A 17,706-nucleotide genomic window follows, 5' to 3' on the forward strand; every position below is an offset into this window, starting at 1 on the left:
ATAAATAGTTTATTTCGATCCTATTATACCAATTTGCACATTTCAATAAGAAAAATTATAGAATATGTTTGCTGTGAAATTGTTTTCCCAATCTCGGATTTGAATAACCTGTGTTTTCTAGGGGAAGTTCATCAGAATTCATTTTGGCACCACTAGGAAACTGGCATTTGCTGATATTGAAACCTTTAAATGCAGTTGGATTTGATTTGCAAATATCAGTCATAATCAAGCTTTGAGCAAACACCCTTGATATTTAATAACTCAACACTTGTTTGTACATGTTCTCTCTAGACATAGAACATAGAAGAATACAGCGCAGTACAGGCCCTTTGGCCCTCGATGTTGCGCCGATCCAAGCCCACCTAACCTATACTAACCCACTATCCTCCATATACCTATCCAATGCCCGCTTAAATGCCCATAAAGAGGGAGAGTCCACCACTGCTACTGGCAGGGCATTCCATGAACTCACGACTCGCTGAGTGAAGAACCTACCCCTAACTTCAGTCCTATATCTACCCCCCTTAATTTAAAGCTATGCCCCCTTGTAATACCCGACTCCATACGCGGGAAAAGGTTCACGCTGTCAACCCTATCTAACCCCCTAATCATCTTGTACACCTCAATCAAGTCACCCCTAAACCTTCTTTTCTCTAATGAAAACAGCCCCAAGTGCCTCAGTCTTTCCTCATACGATCTTCCTTCCATACCAGGCAACATCCTGGTAAACCTCCTCTGCACCCGTTCCAGTGCCTCCACATCCTTCCTATAGTATGGCAACCAAAACTGCACACAATATTCCAGATGTGGCCGCACCAGAGTCTTATACAACTGCATCATGACCTCAGGACTCCGGAACTCAATTCCTCTACCAATAAAAGCCAGTACGCCATATGCCTTCCTCACCGCACTATTTACCTGGGTGGCAACTTTCAAAGATCTGTGTACATGGACACCAAGATCCCTCTGCTCATCCACACTACCAAGTATCCGACCATTAGCCCAGTACTCCATCTTTTTGTTATTCTTCCCAAAGTGAATCACCTCACACTTAGCTACATTGAATTCCATTTGCCACCTTTCTGCCCAGCTCTGCAGCTTCTCTATATCCTGCTGTAACCTGCCACATCCTTCCTCACTGTCAACAACTCCTCCGACTGCTGACCTGCTGGAAAAATCCAGAGTAATATTCCAGCTAAAAGGAGTTAGCAAATTTTCTACCAGATGAGGACCAATCACAAACCAGAATTTATTGGTAAGGAAGTTTTGGAATGTTGCTACTTACTAGCATAGACTAATTATTTTTGTTCCAAATATTTGCAATACACATTTATCATCATCTATAATTAGACCCTCAGAAATAAAATCTTGGTGTCACTTATTTAATTTGTTATTTGCATACTGCAAGTTTCATTTTGATCTGTTTTATATTGTATAAATCCCCTGACAATGATATCCTACAAAAAGAACTACTAGATATGTTGAATTAAACTGGATGTGATACTCATGACAGAAAAGGAAAGTCAAACTATAAAAGTGGTATTGTATTTTTTTTCATTCAATCTAAAGTCTTCTGCCAAAACACTTATTTTGTTTTCTGCAGAGGCTGATCTCGTTACCACCAACCCCTATGATTATCCATTTGTCAGCCAGGGTGAGATTAGTGTGAAGAGTATTGATGATAAAGAAGAATTGGTGGCAACTGATGAGTGTATCAGCTATAGATCTTAGTTTGTATATTTCTATCTGACTCACGTGTCATATAGAATATCCTTTTTAGGCAACAGTTAATTTTGCTATATAAATAGGTAATAATAATAATAATTATTCAATAATATATTTAATAACTGCAACATGTACCCGAAAGGTGCAAAAGTTAAAATGTATATTTCTGAAGTAGAAGATACAGCAACAGACACTGTAAAGTATATTTTAAATAAAAGTTTCCCCAAAAAGGAAGTGGATGAAACAATTGCTTTAATTTTTGTTGAATGATATGAAATGTAAATTGATAAGGACAAAATCAAGCAATGTTCATCTGTGATACCAGACAGAAAACTAAAATGTAGATTTTTTAAGTACAAGAGGTGGCAGAATTAAAAAAAAAAATCAATTTCAACTTTTTCCACAATGAAATAAATGAAACTGTTTTAATGTATAATTTATTTTTGGATTTTAACTTTATTGGTTTAATTGCAAAGACTGCTATTGATATCCTGGACTTCACCAATGAGGAGAAATGAAGCATCTACAAACTCACTGTGCAGTAATGCACTTTGGTAACATGAATTTCAAGCAGAAACAATGAGAGGAACAGGCTGAGCCTGATGGCACAGAGGTAACAACATCACATATCTCACTTCATTCCCATGTTTACTAATAGTTACAAATTAAAAATTAATGCAAATTTAAATTCAAAACATAAATAATGCTACATCCTTGGAGTTATGTTCTTCATAGAAATAATTATAAATCATAAAGTTATTTTTATGTTTAGCTATATAATTCATTCAATCTAAATATGAATCCCAATATACATTCTGATTCGATTGGAGACACTGACCCAACATGGCCTAAGCTCTCTTTCATTTGGTGGTGATTTTTCAATTGTTTTGATATGGGTTAAAATTATTGCTGTGTGTTCAGAAATGACCAACATTTTAGGCTGCATGTTGTGTTACCTTGTTCTTACTTAAGTCAAAACCTACCTTTTGAAACTAAACAGCAGCAGTTAACATATACACTTTGGCTGATATTTGAAAGTTTAGCTCTAAAATAGGCTGGGTGCTTGGGACAGAAAGTCAGGTCTACAGCATTATTTATATTTTTATATTTATATGACTAGTCAAGTTAAAATACTGGTCAATAGTAACACACAGGATGTTGACATTGCCATCACTGAATCCTCCAATGATACTGAATTCCGACAGACAATGGTTAGATTCTCCTTTGTTGGAAATGATCATTGCCTGGCACTTGTATGGTGCAGATGTTACTTGCACTTGTCAGTTCAAGCATAAATGTTGTCCAGGGGTTGCTGCATTTGGTCCTGGATTACTTCAGTATCTGAGGAGTTGTAAACAGTACTGAATGACACAACAAACATTGTCCTGCCCTCAGTGAACATTCCCACTTGTAACCTTACAATGGAGGGAAGGTCATTGAAGAAGCAGATGAACATTGCTGGGCGGAACTCTTGAAGAGTTGCCCTGCAGCTGATACTACTGATCACCAGTAAAGACAACAATTAAACTTCGTGCCAAGGTTTGACACCAAACAGCAGAGAATATTTCCCCGATTTCCATTTGCTCTAGTTTTGCTCAGGCTCCTTGATACCACATTCAGTCAAATGCAGCCTTGATGTTAAAAGCAGTCACTCTCATTATCACCTCTGGAATTCATTTTTTTTGTCCATGTTTGAACCAATACTATAATGAGGTCAGGAGTTGAGTGGACCTGGCACATGCTTTTGATGGCACCTTCCATCAACTTACTGATAATCAAGAGTAGACTGACGGAAATGTAATTAGCCAGGTTGAATTTGTCTTGCTTTTTGTTTATGGGATATACCTGGACAATTTTTCCATACTGTCAGGTAGATGCCACTTTGTAGCTGTGCTGGAACAACTTGGCTAGGGCTGTCTCAAGTTCTGGAGCACAAGCTTTTGCCAGAGTGTTGTCAGGACCAATTAGTTTTGCAGCATCCAGTGCCTTCAGGCATTTCTTAATATCATGTCAAATGAATCAAACTGGCTGAAGATTTCCCTCGGTGTTGCTCGGGGCCTTTGCAGGAGGCTGAGATGCCTGAAGACTATTGTTTGAACATTAACATTTGTACTGATATGCTAGGTTTGAAGTGTGGGGCGCTGGAAAAGCACAGCAGGTCAGGCAGCATCCAAGGAGCAGGGGAAAATCGACGTTTCGGGTATAAGCCAGATTTTTCTGCTCCTCTGATGTCACTTGACCTGCTGTGCTTTTCCATCACCGCACTTTTCATCTCTGAACTCCAGCATATGCAGTCCTCACTTTCTCCTGACATGTTGGGCTCCTTATGGAGGATGGGATTGTTTGTGGAGCCTCTTTTTTCAGTGACTTATTTAATTATCCACCAGCATTCATGACTAGATGCAGCAGGACTGCAGAGCTCAGATCTGTATCTATGAAAGAATTTTTAAATTTCAGTTTATATTCCACTTAACCTTTTTACCCTATGTCTTTGACATAATCTTCACTTTTGTCCAGCTGGGTGATAAAGCACGCTACTGTTTTCATTCTTATCTAATTGTAGTCAGCATATCACTTACAATGGCTTAATTTTCCACTGCTGTACCATTATCTCTGGTGTCTTCAAGGATCTTTCCTTATGCCTTCTATTTCTCATATACAAGTTGCCTCCAATCAAGATCATTTGGAAGCACATACAACTTTTTCTAATACACAAACAATACCCAGCTCAACCACATTAGAATTTCTCAACTCCAGCATTGTTGCTAAGTAATTAGATGCTTGCCTGACATTTCTTGTAACTAAAGTTTAGGAAAAACAATTATATTGTATTTGGTATCCTTTGTCACCATGCTATAAGCTTCATCCCTATCTAGAAATTGTACAAGGTTAAGGAAGAGTTTGCAACCTCAGGGTATGTCATACTTAAGATGAGCTTCTGACCATATAACCATGCTAACCTCAAGATCTGCCATTTTCAGCTCCATAACATTGCTCAACTTAACTGATCAACTGCTCAATCTTTTACCTTTACACTGGTCTATTCCAACTCCTGACTAGTGTCTCATATTCACGCTCCATAAATTAATTATCCAAAGCATTTTAACCTATCAATTCTATGCGTACTACATTGTATTGGTGATCAGTTAAGCCACATCTTGACCTTAACATTGTCATTCTTACTTTCAAGCTAAATTATGGCCTCTCCTCTGCCCATTTCTCTAATCTTCCCCAGACACATAACCAGAGGATTCTGTACGTATCTAATCGTGACCTCTAGAATCTTTCCATGATTAATTACAACACCATTTGTGACTGTGACTTCAATTGCATTGGCCTAAACTTCCCTTCTCCTCATTCACTTCTCAATAAACTGCAATAATAACAAGCTACAAATTTAACATTTGCAAAAATACACAAAAAATGCAAATTTCCAAACTGCATTGATTTTTTAAACAATACTAACTACAGTTCAAAGTAGACCATTAATATACTGAGAGATTTAGGACATTCAGTGGTTATGATACAACACACCAGTGAATCTTGCACAAATTCACACAAAAAGAGACAACACAGAGACTCTTTGCCAAATAAATATAATTACAGCATTATTAATCTGAAAATCAAAGTATAGCTGCTCAAATTACATTTAAAAATTAGGCATTTAATGGAAAATTCAATTATGTTTTATTGCCTTAAGCATCAATTTTTACGCAGTTCACAAACCTAATTTCCTCCTTAATTTTTAGATGCTGACAAAGTTGCTTACCTGACCGGCCTCATTTCTGCAGATTTGCTCCCCAAGTAAAGGCTGGCAATGAATTTGTGACCAAAGGTCAAACTGTTCAGCAGGTACATTTTCCCACAAATTTGGAAAGGCAATGTGCATGTAAATACTGAATCCATTAAATTTAGGCTGCTCCTTTTGACTTAATATATATCTTCTATTCTTTCAGGTCTACAATTCTGTTGGTGCCCTTGTCAAATCTAGTTTTGAGAAAATGCTCTTGTAGATGAATCAGCAATTGGACAAAAAACAGGCCAGACAGTTTTTCATTGGTGTGCTGGGTTCGAAATTTTTGATGCAAGAATCAGAAACATAAATAGCACAAAACTATTGAAACTTGACAAGACTAAAAACACAATCTAATGATTAAGCAACACTTTTAATTGCTCTGTATATTCAGTTCAACAACCTGGAACAGTTATGTATCAACTCCACTAATGAAAAGCTGCAGCAGTTCAACCACCACATGTTTGTTCTGGAACAAGAAAAGTACAAGGAAGGAAGGAATTGAATGGGAATTCACTGATTTTGGTATGGATCTGGCTGCTTGCATTGAGCTCATTGAAAAGGTCAGTAATATCATACAAGAATAAAAGCTGAAATATAGTAACATTGTGCCTTATAAAAATGTCTCAATATTTCTAAACTTTGTTCCATCCACAGCCCATGGTGATCTTCTCAATCCTGGAAAAGGAATGCATGTTTCCCAAGGCCTCAGACAGTTCTTTCAAGAATAAACTGTTTGATCAGCATCTTGGAAAGTCAATCAACTTCCAGAAACCAAAGCCTGCCAAAGGAAAGGCTGAAGCTCACTTCTCACTGGTCCCTTATGCTGGAACTGTGGACTACAACATTACTGGCTGGCTGGCTAAGAACAAGGACCCCCTGAATGAAACTGTAACTGGACTTTTCCAGAAAACATCTGTGAATTTACTGGCTCATCTCTATGCAGCATCAGATGAAGGTAAATTTCTATTACTTGCAAATGTCAATATTCCCTTTCAAGAGCATTGTTTCCTCCCTTTCCTAATTAGATTAGACCAAACACATCTTCCTGTTTTGTACCTGAAACTGGTGATGAGATGGGTGGCAAAAAGAAGGATCCTTCCTTCCAGACAGTAGGGTAAGATTTTCTCTTATGTGGACATTTTACAAAGTGTATTGAATGAATGAAGTTTTAATAAACTTGTGCTAGGAAAATATTGATTGTATCAAATTTAAATTAATTAGCCCAGTTTTGTTGTTATGAACCTCGTGACCAAACTGGAGATCAATCTTTCTTTTTCTCACTTTCACAGGAAAGCTTTGGGAAGCTGATGACTAACCGGAGAACTACGCATCCGCATTTTGTACACTGTTTTATCCCCAATGAGACAAATACAAAGAAATTTCCTCTCTATGTACATCGTTGATAAATAAATCACAAACCAAATATGTAATATGCACGGTCCTTTTAAAAGGGCATCAGATATTTGTTTGGTGTGCTGTATTTACATGATTGTGTTTTTAACCAACAGGTGCAATGAATAACTTCCTTATTATACACCAGCTGAGGTGTAATGGTGTGCTTGAAGGTATCAGAATCTGCAGAAAGGGATTCCCAAGCAGAATCATCTATGGTGACATCAAAAAAATTGAAAATTAAAATGAAGATTTCAATTTTATATTCTACAACATTAATCAGATGCAGTTCTAAAACATAAATAACAGAAATGTGGTTAATATTCTGAATCAATAGATTCAGGGTTCTTAACGCAAGTGTCAATCCTGAAGGTCAGTTCATTGATAGCAAGGAGGCTTCTGAGAATCTATTGGGATCCATTGGTGTTGACCACACACAGTACAAATTTGGACACACAAAGGTAATTACATTTAAAATGGAAGTTCCTTATTGTAAAATAATAGGAAGAACCCATCAATATAGCTTTACATTTAAGTTGGAGAACATAAAGTTGCTTTATTGCTCCTGAATTATTATACAAATAGAAAAATGGAGCTGGTCCAAACCCTCTACAAATTACTCACTTTGGACAGTGACAAAGCATTTCACACTTTAACTGGTCTTCTCTAAATTCAACAATGCAAAACCAAATTGAATCAAGTTTTTAAAATTTACAACAGTTTACAAATTTACATTTTCCCATTCATCAAAAAAGGTGAGCAATTACTTTCATTTATTTAAAGATGTTCTTCAAAGCTGGTCTCTTGGGTACACTTGAAGAGATGACAGATGAAAACTTGGCTCAACTTGTTACCTGCACACAGGCTATTTGCTGTGGATACTTGAAAACGGTTGAATTTAAGAGAATGACAGAAAGAAGGTAAATATTATGAAGTATGAGCATCGAAAGACATATTTACCATATAATGTAACCTCTCTACTATTATGCAACTTTGCTCCCATAGCTTTTTGTATGATTGTATTGTTATTAATTGTAGGTAAAAACAATGACTGCAGATGCAGGAAACCAAAGTCTAGATTAGCGTGATGCTGGAAAAGTACAGCAGGTCAGGCAGCATCTGAGGAGATTTGTTATTAATTGTGCCGTTCTGTCTAACCGCAGCCTTTAGGGAAGCACTTTTCACATTTCAACACAACAATTGTTCCTTTACAAATGTCAAACATTGGTCATGGATGCAATTGTACTTCAAGATCAAACTTCTCCTGAACAGTGCTGAAACTGAGAAAGAAATGGCAAATATGAAAAAGAGGAGTTTGAGAAAAGTAGGAAACAATTGCCAAATCTGAAACTCGCAGGAAAGAATTGGAAGAGAAAATGGTGCCTATTGTTCAGGAAAAGAATGATCTTGAACTCCAAGTCCAAGGGGTATCAATGTTCACACTTTTAGGATATAATATTCTATTTGTGGCTTGCAAAAACTATATAGCTTGATATGATTAATCGCAAATCTTTTGTGCAAGAAATTGAAACTCTGGCAGATGCAGAAGGAAGGTGTGAAGGACTCATTAAAAATAAAATTCAGTTGGAGGCTAAATTAAAAGAAGCTAATGAAAGATTAGAAGATGAAGAGGAGATAAATGCTGAACTCACAGCTAAGAAAAGAAAATCGGAAGATGAATGCGCAGAACTGAAGATAGATGTTAATGACTTGGAACTCACTTTGGCCAAAGTTGACAAGAAAAACATGCCACTGAGAACAAGATGTGCATCAATGACTTATGTATCAGAGATATACAATGTACAAAAGGATTTTCATACTTGATAGTTAAATTCTTCTGTATGTTTTGTCTTTACTGAATAAGATTAACAACCTCACTGAGGCGATAGCTCCTCTTGATGAGAGCATTGCTAAAATAACAAAGGATAAGAAAGCTCTCCAAAAGGCCAGTCAGCAAACTCTAGATGACCATCAGGCTGAGGAAGACAAAGTCAACACTCTGACTAAAGCAAAGACTAAGCTGGAACAGCAAGTTGATGATGCAAGTCGATGATGCAAGTCTTTCTCTCTAAACAAAACTCGGTCAATTAGGTTTAGTAATTAGATTAGATTAGATTAGATTACATTACAGTGTGGAAACAGGCCCTTCGGCCCAACAAGTCCACACCGACCCGCTGAAGCGCAACCCACCCATACCCCTACATTTACACCTTACCTAACACTACGGGCAATTTAGCATAGCCAATTCACCTGACCTGCACATCTTTGGACTGTGGGAGGAAACTGGAGCACCCGGAGGAAACCCACGCAGACACGGGGAGAACGTGCAAACTCCACACAGTCAGTCGCCTGAGGCGGGAAATGAACCCGGGTCTCTGGCGCTGTGAGGCAGCAGTGCTAACCACTGTGCCACCGTGCCGCCCACTATCATCATCATCATTTGAAGCAAATGCTAATAAATGTTTTTTTCTCCAAAAGCTCTAAGGTTTTCTGGAACAAGAGAAGAAACTGTGCACGGATCTTGAACATGCTAAGAGGAAGCTTGAAGTGACTTGAAGCTTTCACAAGAAACCATAATGAACTTGGAGAATGATAAGCAGCAATTAGATGAGAAGCTAAAAAAGTAAGTTTACATCTTAATGTAAATCTGTGGCCATAACTCCTTTACTTACATATTTTGCTTGAATTCTGAACCCACATATTATATAGTTTATCAGCTGTTAAACTTTGAATGCAGACACTGAGTCTTTATATAGTAGTATTTCCAACCTTGTACATGTGAACACGAAGGAACAAGAGTCGGCTGTTTCTTTCTTAATTCTGCCTACCTACTTTCGCTGCGTATTTCACAATACGTTTTGCTACCAAAAAAGGATAAATCTCAAAACATTTAATAATTGATCTGTTTTGTCTGGAAAAGAATTACACCTTTCTAACAAGATTTATCTGGAGTACTTCCTAACCTCGGAATGTTCTTCTCATTATCCTTGACCTTAAGGTAATTGTCACTATCAACCTCATAAATTTAAAAATCATAAGATTAATTAAATAAGCGTGTTTTAAATAATATCTCTTCATAATTTAACCTTTAGAGCATTAATCTGTGATTAGATAAGTTGACCAAGGTAAAAATATTTCTCAAGTAAAATTAACTCATGATTTAAGACTGCATTCTAATTATCCCATAGCTATCGTAATTATACTACTTGTTTATTAAGTACAGAAAATAAAAAGATTTCCTATAAGCTCAGTAATACTTCAAATTTGTAGCTTTAGTTTTCATTGATGCCATTAAAAGAAGAAATTTGAAATCGGCCAATTTTAAAGCAAAGTTGAAGATGAACAAGTTTTGCATTCCCAAGAGCAGAAAAAAAATTAAAGAATTGCAGGTGATTTATTTTTTTCAGTATCATTACCAACACTTCCTTCACAAAGGTTAGGTGCATGAACTGATGTTACTTGTACCAAGATTATAATCAACGAGTATGCAATTTCAGGCTCGTATTGAAGAGCTCGAGGAGGAAATTAATTCCGAACATGCCTCTCGTGCTAAGTCTGAGAAGCAGAGTGCAGAAGCATGAAGAGATCAGACTAGAAGCAGCTGGCGGTACGACTGCAGCACAGATCGAAATGAACAAGTAACGTGAAATGGAGTTTCAGAAGATGCACCGCAGTCTGGAAGAAACAACCCTCCAGCATGAACCCACAGCTGCTGTTCTTTGTAAGAAGCAGGATGGTAGTGTGATTGACAACCTGCAAAATGTGAAACAGAAGCTGGAGAAGGAAAAGAGTGAGCTGAAGATTGAAATTGACGACCTGGAATCTGTATCAAAAAACAAGGTGTGGTTTTGAATTGTTTTCAACCTCACGCCTTCATCTGATTATATCAGTTCTGGTTTACCTCAGATTCAAAATCTAAATTAATGAAGAATTATGCATATTGGTTTTAAGTAACCCTTGAAAAGGTGGCCAGACTCTTGATGACCAGGTCAGTGAACTGAAGGCCAAACATGATGAGCACCAATGTTTGATCAATGATTCATCAACTCAAAAAGCACATCTTGCAACAGAAAATGATACTTTCAGTTGCACAATTTTATACTTTTATTTTTAAAAGCTATTACATAGTCATATTGTTTGGTAATACCATCAATTTTTTGTGAGATGAACTGAATCGACAAGTTGAGAAGGAATCCCTGGTATCTCAGCTGACGAGAGGTAAACAAGAATTTACTCAGCAAGTTGAAGAGCTCAAGAGGCTTTTCAAAGAAGAAACAGAGGTACCAAGATAATTCAAGTAAAACACCTCTATTGATTATAACAGTATTTTATTTGAGAAAGTAGCACCTAAAATATGCACTCTGATAACTAGTAGTTCACAGATGTGATAATTTACTTTCCATAACTTTTTTTTTATGAGCCTGCAGTTTTATATTATTTTATAAATCCAATGGCAAATTGGATTTATAATGCTACTTTGGAAGTAGGAGCATTTTTATTGACATCAGGTCAACAATACAATATATAATTAACCGTTGTTTGATTGGGCTGGATTCTTCAGTCAGCAATGAATGAATGCTGCCAGAAAATAATTCCAATTGCAGTTTCTCCTAGACTTTCTATGAGTTCTTATACAGCAAATTCCTCTCAGCCAACACTCTAAGAATATTGCGCCCAGCATGGAATCTTGGACTTCTGTGATCCATCATTGATGAAGCAGATTAAAGAGTAATTAACAAGCAGCACAGAATTTGAACCAAAATTGTCAGAATAGTCAGTTCAATGTCAAATAAGGTGCAGAAAATAAGTAAAAAAGAAAGATTGGATTAAGAGAGACAGCTAAGAGACAGAAATAAAAAGATTAATTATTTGTCTTTTTTTTCCAATATTCAACAATAATTAAAGTCTGAATGAATGTGATTCCACATTTGTAACTAAGTTATATTTTAGTGCTCAAAGCCTTTTTTTTAAAATAGTAATTAATACACCAAATGTTATTTACAGGTACTTCTTCTATAATGCAATGGTTGCATTCTTGTGAGACCCCGTTCTATATAAAAATCGTGCAATACAAATAGTACTTGGCTCAGTGGTTAGCACTGCTGCCTCACAGCACTAGGAACCCAGGTTTGATTCCAGCCTCGAGTGACTTTCTCTGTGGAGTTTGCACATTCTCCCAGTATCTGCGTGAGTTTCCTCTGGGTGCTCCAGTTTCCTCCCATAGTCCAAAGATGTGCAGGTCAGGTGAACTGGCCATGCTAAATTGCCCATAGGGTTAGGTGCATTAGTTAGAGGGAAATGGGTCTGGGTGGGTTACTCTTCGGAGGGTTGGTGTGGACTTGTTGGGCAACAGGGCCTAATTCCACACTGTAGGGAATCTAATCTACTTAAAATGTTGGCAACACAATAGTGTTATAGCCAACATTTTAGAAGTTTGTACTTTAGAAACAGCATTCCTAATTGTCCATCGCATTCAGCCAATATAGCAGAATGACCTGTACTTTGAAATGGACAAGACCAAACTTTTTCTGGAGTGCTTAATTCATTTATCAGTTAAACATCGCATCTTCATAATATTATTATATGTTGTTGTGACTCAAATGATGAATTATCATAATGCAGCTTTTGAAGCAGAAGTGTGCCTTAGACCAAAAGTTTCCATTTCCCTATTTAATCATGAGTAGCTTATCAACAGAAGTTATTATTTCCACAGTAAAAACCATTTCAATCCAATTAGTTACATTTCATCATTATAACTTTTTGATTGATTTCAGGTAAAGGGTGCCTTGAGACATGCTCCGCAATCTGCCTACCATGACTGTGATTTGCTCCATGAACAATAAGAAGAGATATGGGAGGCAAAGGCCAAGCTCCAGTGTGGCATGTCCAAGGCCAATAGTGAAGTTACTCAGTGAAGGACAAAATATGAAACTGATGCCAGCGCAGGGAGGAACTGGAAGAGGCTAAGTACATTGTAATAAAATGAGAATTGGGTTGCGCACAGCATGGTCATTGAGATGATATTTGTTACATTTTTTCACCTTATTCTTCTCAGGAAGAAGCTTGCTCAGCATCTGCAAGACGAAGAAGAGCACATTGAGGCTGTAAACTCCAAATGTGCTTCACTGGAAAAGACAAAATAGAGCTTGCAAATTGAAGTGGAGGACCTTATGATAAATGTGGAGGGGGCAAATTCGGCAGCAGCAGCTCTTGACAAGAAACAGAGGAACTTTGACAAGGTAAAAGTCATAGTACAAAGACATGGTTCCCCATCTTTCTTGCTCATCTTTTTTGTTGTAAATATAACTTTTGAAACTGTGCAATAAAGGTTTTGGCAGAGTGGAAGCAAAACTTTGAAGAAAGTCAAGCTAAACTGAAAAGCATTTGAGAGAAACCCACAGTTTGAGTACTGAGATCTTCAAGATGAAGAATGCCTAAGAGTAGTCTCTGGATCACTTAGAAACTCAAAACAAGAGAACAAGAATCTGCAATGTAAGTATTAACCTTTTTTCAAATTTCAATACATTAAAGTCCTTTACAGATACTTTTAAATCACTATTTACCAGAGTGTTTTCATTTTCTGTGTTAATGTAATTTGCATTTTTTCATTTAAGAGAGGAGATTTCTGATCTGAGTGAACATGTAGCTGAAAGCAGAGGCCTTCCATGAACTAGAGAAAACAATGAAAGCTACTGAACAGAGAAAAGTGAAATCCAGAATGCTTTGGAGGAAGCAGCAGTAAAAATAATAATAATTATTATTGTTGTAGTGCCTATTAGAAATTGCATTTTCAGACACTTATTGAAACCAATACACAACAACTAATCACGAGAACCATTGGTTGTAGGAAGAAAAACAGGCCTTTCAGCCGGTCTGGTCTGCTTTGCCATTAATTGAAACAGTGGCTTATCTAATAATCCTGAAAGCAACATGCATTAGAAATGTTACACAGTATAGATATTTAATGTTTGTGCGAAGATTTGTAGCTCGGGTGCTTGTTGTTGTGGTTCTGTTCGCCGAGCTGGAAGTTTTTGTTGCAAACGTTTCGTCCCCTGGCTAGGCGACATCATTAGTGCTTGGGAGCCTCCTGCGAAGCGCTTCTTTGATGTTTCCTCCGGTGTTTATAGTGGTAAACTATAAACACCGGAGGAAACATCAAAGAAGCGCTTCGCAGGAGGCTCCCAAGCACTGATGATGTCGCCTAGCCAGGGGACGAAACGTTTGCAACAAAAACTTCCAGCTCGGCGAACAGAACCACAACATAGATATTTAATCTACAAGCCAAATTTTTGGTTATAGAGGGAGTGCAGCAGAGGTTCAGCAGACTGATTCCCAGGACTGTCCTGTCAGGAGAGATTGAGGAGAATAGAATGGTAATCTCATGAGTTTACAGAAGGAGCAGCAATTTCATAGAAATTTACAAAATGCTTAAGTAGTTGACAGAGGAGATACATAAAGGATGTTTTCCCTTGCTGTGGGGTCTAAATCAAGGGGACGCTATCTCAGAATAAAGGCGAGCCACATAGGACTGAGATGACAAGGAACTTCTTCACTCAACCAGTTATGAATCTTTGGAATTCTGTGTCCTAGAGAACAATGAAAGCCCAGTCATTGAACAGTTTCAAGTTAAATTGATACAATTCTGGTTTATAGTTGCTTCAAGGGACATGAAAATAGTGCAGGAATTTGGTGTTGAGGTCAATGATCAGCCATGCTTGAATTTATGTAATGATATGCCTTACTATATCATGGTCACAAGACTGCTATAATGGCTGAAGAAGAAACAGAGTAACAGCAACATAATGGCAAAGCAGGCTCAAGGAAGTAAATGGCCCATACCTGCTCCGAAAATCCTAAAAGTGTGAAATCTTGCGGCATCATTCCATCAGTTAACATGAGGTCTGACATCTTTTTAAATGTCAATGGTCCCTAAAAAGATTGCATGTAATATTACTTTTAAATACAATGTTGAAGTTGTAAAGTGACAGATTGGAATCACTTGAAGCAGCATTATTTTCTGTACAACTACATCATTAATTATCAATGGCTATGTAAGCCTATCAGACATGACAGACACACACACACCGCCCCTTAACAACCAATATGTGAATTGTTGAAAAGTTTGAATGACATCTTTTGCAGGGCTCTCTGGAACATTAAGTGAGCAAGATCCTCCAGATTCAGCTGGAACTGAATCAAGTAAAATCGGAAGTTGACAGGAAAACCGCATAGAAAGATGAGGAGATTGATCAACTGAAGAGGAACCATCAGAGAGCTACGGATACACTGCAGAGTTCCTTAGAGGCCAAAATCAGGAGCAGAAATGATGCTTTAAGAATCAAAAAGAAAATGGAACATGATCTGAATGAAATGGAGATTCAGTTGGGACACACGAATTGACAAAGCCTCAGAAGCTCACAAACATCTCAAATCTGCAAGGACAATTAAAAGGTCTGTTAAATACAGCTTTTCTAACAAAGGCAGTAAGCCATAAAAATTTTCAACTTGTCTGTGGAGAGAGAAACGGAGTTAATATTTCAAGTCAAATATGACTCTTCACATTTAAAATAATGCATTTGTGTTTGATCTTAAGTTATTTATTTATATATCATAAAACTATGTCTTGAAAATATTTTTAGCGATTGACATGTCACAGAAATTTATAGTTTATTTGTTCAATAGTTTTGTTTTTGAAAACAGCTACAATGAATGTCCAGTTACTGGAGTTACCCACCATCACCGGTTCACGTTTTCTTAAGAAAGCAGATAATGAGGAGAGACCATTAAGTTCAAAACACATTTTTCCCCCACAATCCATTGACAAACTACTTTAATAAAGTTACATGTCTAATTTATCCTCTAAGGAATGTTCTAGGTTCTCCCTAATCTGAGAGCTAGTCATTTGTTGTCCTTTCTGGGACATATACCTAGTCATATATCATATTTGCCCTGATCCATATGGCAAAAGCACAGATGATTCACTTCTGTTATATTGGTTACTATGCTCATGCTATTCCTGTCTCCATCTAGTCATTAGATTTTTTTTGCCCAAAATGTACTGATAGTCAGCTGTTGCTAGTCAGCTTTAGGCCTGTCAAATATTAAGTAATTCTATACTTGTGATCTAATTCAACATACTGCCTGTATTTAGGATTCTCAACATTTGAAGAACTGAACAATTTTCTTCAAATTTCTTTTGAATAATGACTTAAACTTGAATTTAATATATTCGCTATTTCTTAATTTAGAAGTCTAGAATTACAATCAGAATCCAACAGTGTGGAAACAGACGCTTCGACCCAGCACGTCCACACCGACCTTCTGAAGAGTATCCCACCCAGACCCATTCCCCTATTACTCGACATTTACCCCTGACAAATGCGCATCCCTGAACACTATGGGCAATTTAGCATGGCCAATTCAACTAACATACACATCTTTGGACTGTGGGAGGAAACCAGAGCACCCAGAGGAAACCCACGCCGACAGAGGGAGAGAATGTGCAAACTCCACAGTCGCCCGAGACTGGAATCAATACAGCTGTGCTAACCACTGAGCCATCGTGCCTTTCTATGACTATTCATTGTTTTGAAACAATGGGAAATATTTTGAACAAATGGTTTCTTATGTGTATTTTCTTTAGGAGGAGCAAGCCAATATTCATCTCTCTAAGTTTAGGAAGGTCCAGCATGAGCTGGAATAAATTGAAGAGCGTGCTGATATAACAGAAAGCCAAGTCAAGAAATTCAGGGGGAAAAGTCGTGATGTTGGAGGAAAGGTATTGAAAATGATTTCAAAATTGATTAAGTTATATATTGAATTAAATACAGTTCCAGTAATCACAGAACCCCTATAGTGCAATAAAGACCATTTGGCCCATGGAGTCTGCACCAACCCTCTGAACAGCATCATAACCAGACCCAACCCATCACTGTGATCCCGCATTTACCAAGACCAAACTACCTAACCAGCACATCTTTGGACTGTGGGAAGAAACCAAAGCACCTGGCAGAAACACAAGTAGAGATGGAGAGAATATACAAACTCCACACAGTTATCCAAGGTTAGTCACCTAAGTCCGTGTCACTGGGCAACCTTGTCGCCCTAATGGCAACTTACACTTCAATGCAAAAGCTATTTGAGTGTCTGGCCAGTCAAAAGTAGTTAATACTCTAGAAATCAAGAAGTCTATCAATTGACTCCCAAAATCATTTCAGAGAAAGTAATCTCAGATTGTTTTGAGTTTGCATCAAAATAGCACAACTCCTGTTTGAAGCATATTTTAAAATGCTCAACCTACTCAATACTACAGTGTTCACAAGCAGTTTCACTGGAGTCTCGCAGCACAGTATTGTATTCAATAAATATGATGCAAGATTGGTATCCTTTAGTGTAACTGCAGCTATATTCCAAACATTTAGTAAATTCAGGTTTAAGTTCATAGTATTTTTTAAAATGTGATTTTTTTGTAAAAGGACTTGTCATTGTAATAACTAAACAAGCTGCATTTTCTTTTTCACCATAGGTTGCCGAAGAGTAAAAAAGTTGAAATATTCCAAAGTAAAGCTATGCAAAATGTGTATTGCTTTCTGACACAACTATGTAACTAATATTAATAAAATTATTTTGCTTGCAGAAATGAAGGTGCAAATCTAAAACCTTTGTTAATTTTGAATGTAAACATTAAGCCTAGAGAAAAAATATTGAATTCTAAAAATTAATTTAATGCATTTGCCACATTTAAAGCCAAAGCAAAGCATTCTCCAAACTTGATGCATCACTGAAAAGTAGTC

At 37.2% G+C, this 17,706-nt stretch overlaps 1 long non-coding RNA gene across 1 annotated transcript; it reads left to right on the forward strand.

Moving 5' to 3' along the window:
- The first annotated feature begins 13,033 nt into the window (after window positions 1-13,033).
- Window positions 13,034-15,283, forward strand: LOC148145280 (uncharacterized). Its single transcript, XR_015761449.1, has 3 exons — window positions 13,034-13,152; window positions 13,242-13,405; window positions 15,056-15,283. It is a non-coding gene; the product is annotated as an uncharacterized LOC148145280 (long non-coding RNA).
- The last annotated feature ends 2,423 nt before the right edge of the window (window positions 15,284-17,706 follow it).

This window comes from Chiloscyllium plagiosum, unplaced genomic scaffold, assembly GCF_037043375.1.
Source record: "Chiloscyllium plagiosum isolate Xiang-an unplaced genomic scaffold, Cpla_swu_hap1 HiC_scaffold_25, whole genome shotgun sequence".
NCBI lineage: Eukaryota > Metazoa > Chordata > Chondrichthyes > Orectolobiformes > Hemiscylliidae > Chiloscyllium > Chiloscyllium plagiosum.